The 5461-nt window shown below is 42.1% G+C and overlaps 1 pseudogene; it reads left to right on the forward strand.

The window, feature by feature from the left end:
- Positions 1-5042: 5042 nt before the first annotated feature.
- LOC137498648 (5S ribosomal RNA) lies at positions 5043-5161 on the forward strand (annotated as a pseudogene).
- Positions 5162-5461: the final 300 nt, after the last annotated feature.

The following is a 5461-nucleotide window of genomic DNA, read 5'->3' on the forward strand; positions in this document are numbered from 1 at the left end:
CAGACATCTTATCAATTCCAGCTGCTTTCCTAGTCTTCTACTTGTTTTATCTTATTGTGAATGTCTTTGTTATAGCAGCTTGCCATGTGTTTGGGAAAACATTGCGTTCAAAGTATTGCAGTACACTCTGAACAACGTCAGCATTGTCACAGACGGGTCTGTCCCTGCTGGTATGTGCCTTTAACGACCTATTACCTCTTAATTGTAACTATGTTCGGCGAAATACGTATATAGAAGGCAGACGTCGGTTTGGAAACTCCTGTGCATACTGTCTGCGTGTTTCGGCTGCATTCCGACCAGATTTTCTACAGATTAAAATGATGTCTGTGTATAAGTCGTTGCTGAACACACTAGCCATTGCCGATATTCAGACAGCAAATGTCGTGCTGCTGTACCGTATACAAGCCTAGTACTATGCGGTCGAAAACAAGGCTTACTAAAGCAAGGGGTTGCATTAGAAGTTTAGCGCTCAGGAACGTGCTGGGAGCGACCGCCCGGTTATTATCTCTTTATATTCTGACCAAACCTTCCTGCTCGCAGTAGTGCCCCTCTGAAAATCAGTAGGTAGATATCACATTCATCATTATTACATGCGGGACATTTTTATAGATGCAAAGGCGTTTAATTTTGACGCGGATGACTTCTTCAACTTACCGGGAGGCTACGAAAGTAACTTCAATTGACATCGTAAGTGGAACTCTTTCCTATCGTGTGAACAGAAGGGAATTTAAATTAGTTGATATCAAAGAGAACATATATGAATTTGCCTTCTTTATAGAATGGTGTGCACTTAAATGTTTCTATCTGCATTCTGCGCTGAAATAACTACGAGACGTCCGTCTCCATGGTTAAACGGTTATCGTGCTGGCCTTTGGTCCAGAGGGTACCGGGTTCGATTCCCAGCAGGGTCGGGAAAACTAACCTTCATTGGTTAATTCCAGCGGCTCGGGGGCTGGGTGTTTGTGCTGCCCTCAACATCCCTGCAACTCACACACCACAAATAACACTATCCTCCACCACAATACCAGGCAGCTACCTACACATGGCAGATGCCGCCCAGACTCATCGGAGGGTCTGCTTTACAAGGGCTGCACCCGACTAGAAATAGTCACACAAAATTGTAATTATTATTATACTACGAGACTGCACAGTCTTTCAGTTACAACTAGCTCTATGGTTCCGTTTAGTTCCTCTCCCTCAGCTTATTTTATTCTCCAGGGTTGGGTCCATTATTTTCTGAAGTTACCTAACCTCCTCCACTCATCTCACATTACCTCATCAAACCGGTCCATACGTACAGCTTCATCCATCGAGTTTATTTCTAGTTTAATTTTATCTCCTCATTGCGGATGCTCTCCTACGACTGTTCCCACCTGTTTGTATCACGAATTATTCTCACTACGTTTATGCTTGTTTCATCTAACTTACGAGTAAGTTATCCTGAGCCCACCCAGCTTTCACTCCCGTACAAAAACTCAGCCTTAATACAAAGCGATCTAAGGATTGATTTCCTCCGGCAGGTCACTCCTTTCTTGCAGAATACCGCTGATCACAACTGCGGATCCAATACAATTCCTTTCCAGCACTTTCATTCGATTTCACTTACTATACTGCAGTCCTGGGAGAATACATATTCCAAGTACTTGAAATGATTCGCCTGTTCCAGTTTCAAATTCCATCTCTGATATTCAATCCTATTAAGTTTATTTTCAAACTGACTACACTTGCTTCTTGGAAATACTCATACCGTACATGCTTGCACCTCTTTTCAAGGTACAAGAAGAGTTAGAATGTTCATACTGTAAATGTAAAAATGTTTTCAATTGATGTCATGTTTTATTTTTTGCTGTTTTTTGGGGCCACACTTAAGAAGAAAGTCAGCTCCCGGACGAAATTATCTTTATATCGGTCTGTTTTCAGATCAACTTTGCATCACGGGAGTGAAAGCTGGGTCGACTCAGGATATCTTATACGTAAGTTAGAAGTACAGACATGAAAGTTGCGAGAATGATTGCTGGTACAAACAGGTGGGAACAATGTCAGGAGGGTACTCTGAATGAGGAGATAAACGCTAAGTTAGGAATGAACTCGATGGATGAAGCTGTACGCGTAAACCGGCTACGGTGGTGGGGTCATGTGAGGCGAATGGAGGAGGATAGGTTACCTAGGAGAATATTGGACTCTGTTATGGAGGGTAAGAAAGTGGAGGGAGACCAAGACGACGATGGTTGGACTCAGTTTATAACGATTTAAAGATAAGAGGTGTAGAATTAAATGAGACCACAGCACTAGTTGCAAATAGAGGATTGAGGCGACGCGACGTTTAATAAATTCACAGAGCCTTGCAGACTGAACCCTGAAAGGCATAACGATCTATAATGATGTATGTATGCATCCATGTATGTAATCCATCGAATGTATTCAGTATTGCTGAGATTGAAAAAAGGTTAGGATTTGGAAGGTAGCAACCGTTGCCCTTATTAAGATTCAGCCTCATTATTTTCCTGTTGCCAATATGGGAAGCCACAGGAAACCATCATCAGGGTTACCGATGGAGCATTTCAAACCCGTCATCTACGCATCAATGCGGCCCGAACCACGGAGCCAACTCGCTCAGTACTGAACCGACATATGGCGGTATCGAAGAAGCATGGTAATGATCTGGTCATATCAGTTCAATTGTCAAGGCTCCGTTATTTGAAAAGAGGAGTTGCTGAGTGTCGCATAGAGTAGTGTGTAATCGTGTGTTTCATTCACATCCTCCTAAGCGTGCACAACAGTACATTCAATAACGACATCACTTTTCCTCAGGGAAATTATTTTCGACCGAGGAAGGGAACTCTCTTCACATACGAATATGATATGTCAAGAGAACTGACGGAGCAGATAATTATAGCACAGCATGGCTAAAGCATGCTTTAGGAAAATGCTACTTTACTGAAAGCGTCCTGCACAAGAGAATAAATGTATTTTACAGAATTCTCTACGTTGTGGAAATTTTCAGTACACAAGGCTACTCTACAAATCTTTGGCCAAAACGCGAGTAATTGCTATTCTTTTATTTATCTACAAATTATTTCGTAATTTCATTCCTTGTCATGATCTGCTTTCTCAGATCAATTTGCTTGTCCCAAATTCTTCCAGGAAATACATAATCCCTGGCCCAAGACTAATCCAGTTCATCAGAGTTAAATCCAATTCACCCGGGCTGAGTAGCTCGGTTGGTAGAGCGCTGGCCTTCAGACACCAACTTGGCGGTTCGATCCTGGCTCAGTCCGGTGGTATTTGAAGGTGCTCAAATACGTCAGCCTCGTGTCGCTAGATTTACTGGCACGGAAAGGAATTCCTGCGGGATAAAATTCCGGATCCTAGGGTTTTCCAAATACGGCAATTAGTGTGACAATACTAATAATACTACTATAAAAAGGAAATATAATAATAAGAAGAAGAATAATGACTGAAGTGCATAATAGATGAAGAAAACCCATTCACACAACATATACACAATGACTCACACAACTCAGTTATAGTTCCCAGGAAAAACTTTCGGCAGGCAGATTTGAATTTATGAGAGGAAGTAACGTACCGAATGTCCATTGGGAGTGTATTCCAGAGTCCAAGTAAAAAGGAATGATTGTAGGAATTCGTTCGATTTATTGGAATTTCAAGTAGAGAACCCAGAACGGGTTCTAATTTCATGGAATGAGGAAAGGAAACGAAAATTATAAGATTGGTGAGTAGGAGTGTTCGTCGAGAGCACTTCGTAAACAAATGTCATTAGGTGAAAATTCCTTCGTTCATTTATGCGTAGCCATCCCAATGTTTTGAAATATGGTGTAACATGAGCGTCATGTCGCAGTTAGAAGGCATATCGTATGCTTGAATTTTGTGCTCGCTGAAGTCTCAAAGCTTGTTCACCATTTAGATTGACTAGTACCGTATCACAGTAGTGCTTGGATTAATTTTAATTTAAGTTGTTTAAGAAAAGAATTCTTGTGACATTTACACTAGTGACAATATTCATCAGAGTTGTGAAATGGATACGAGAACTCCTCAATGGAAGACCTCAGAGGGTGCGCGTGGGAGAAACGCTATCTACTCCAATAAGTGTTACGTCTGGTGTGGCTCAAGGTGGCGTTATTGGGCCAGTTCCTTTCATACTTTTCATGAATGATATGCCTGATTCGATAAAATCGGAAGTGCGCCGCTTTGCCGATGATTGCGTCATATACCGGGAGATAAAGACAGGAGAGGACGAACTATTGCTTCAGCAGAATTTAGATACGATTCAAAAATGGGCGCGAGAAAATTGAATGAAAATCCACAGCGGAAAAAAGCAAGAAATAGTGTTTCAGTAAAAAGAAAATGACAGGAAAGTGGGATTACGAAATTGGAGAAGAAAGTGTTGTTGAAGCTGATAATTGTAAGTACTTAGGTGTTACTATTAGAAAAGAATTGAACTGGTCAGAGCAAGTGGAAAATGTTGGTAAGAAATCCTGGAGATCGTTACATTTTATTAAGCGGAATCTGAGGAAAGCTAATTCTGTTGCCAAATGTAACGCTGGCCGATGACCTTCGATGTTAGGCCCCTTAAAACAACAACAAATGTAAAGCTTCGATTCTCGAATATGGATCTGCGTGGTGGGATCCATACAGGGTGGGTTTAATAAATTCCCTAGAAAAAGTTCAAAGAACAGCGATGCGTTTCGTAACCGGGATTCGGAGGAATACCGTAAATTGGGAAAGTCCTGAATCAAGAAGAACTAGAGCTCACCTGTGTGATCTATAAAAGAGCTATACGGGAAGGGCTGACTGGAGTAGTATTAGGAATAGTTTGGAGTCTCCCTCATACTTATCGAGAAAGGATCATAAGCATAAAATTAGGGCCAGAAACCAGCATACAGACATGGGCAAGTTTTCCTTCGTTAACAGGACCATAAGGTATTGGAATAAATTGCCTGCAGCAGTCCCGGTATGAAGTAATTTAAGAGGGCCATTGGTGCTAGTGTAAAGTGAAAAGTAAAAGTTGTAAATTAAGGACAGCTAACGGCCATACCATGTTGAATACACCACTTCTCGTCCGATCACAGCAGTTAAGAAACATTGGGCATGTTCTGTACTTGGATGGGTGACCGCTTGGGAACACCACGTGCCGTTGGCACAATTCCCTTTTGTCCGGCCCCACGGTGTAGGGGGCAACGCGTCCGCCTGTCACCCGACGGCACCAGGTTTGATTCCAGGCCGGGTCAGGGGTCCTTAATTGTAAATGATTAATATCCTTGGCCTGGGGACTGGGTGTTTGTGTCGTCCTCAACGTTCCTTTCCTCACATTCAACACTTTACACTTCCGCCACTTACAAGATATATACGGGTTCCTCACATATGGTGCAAGTAAGGGCAAAAGATCTTTCTAGGTCGACGCCCCGAACAAATAGCATTTTTAAATTAAGGACACTGTATT

This window comes from Anabrus simplex, chromosome 2, assembly GCF_040414725.1.
Source record: "Anabrus simplex isolate iqAnaSimp1 chromosome 2, ASM4041472v1, whole genome shotgun sequence".
Taxonomy (NCBI): Eukaryota; Metazoa; Arthropoda; class Insecta; order Orthoptera; family Tettigoniidae; genus Anabrus; species Anabrus simplex.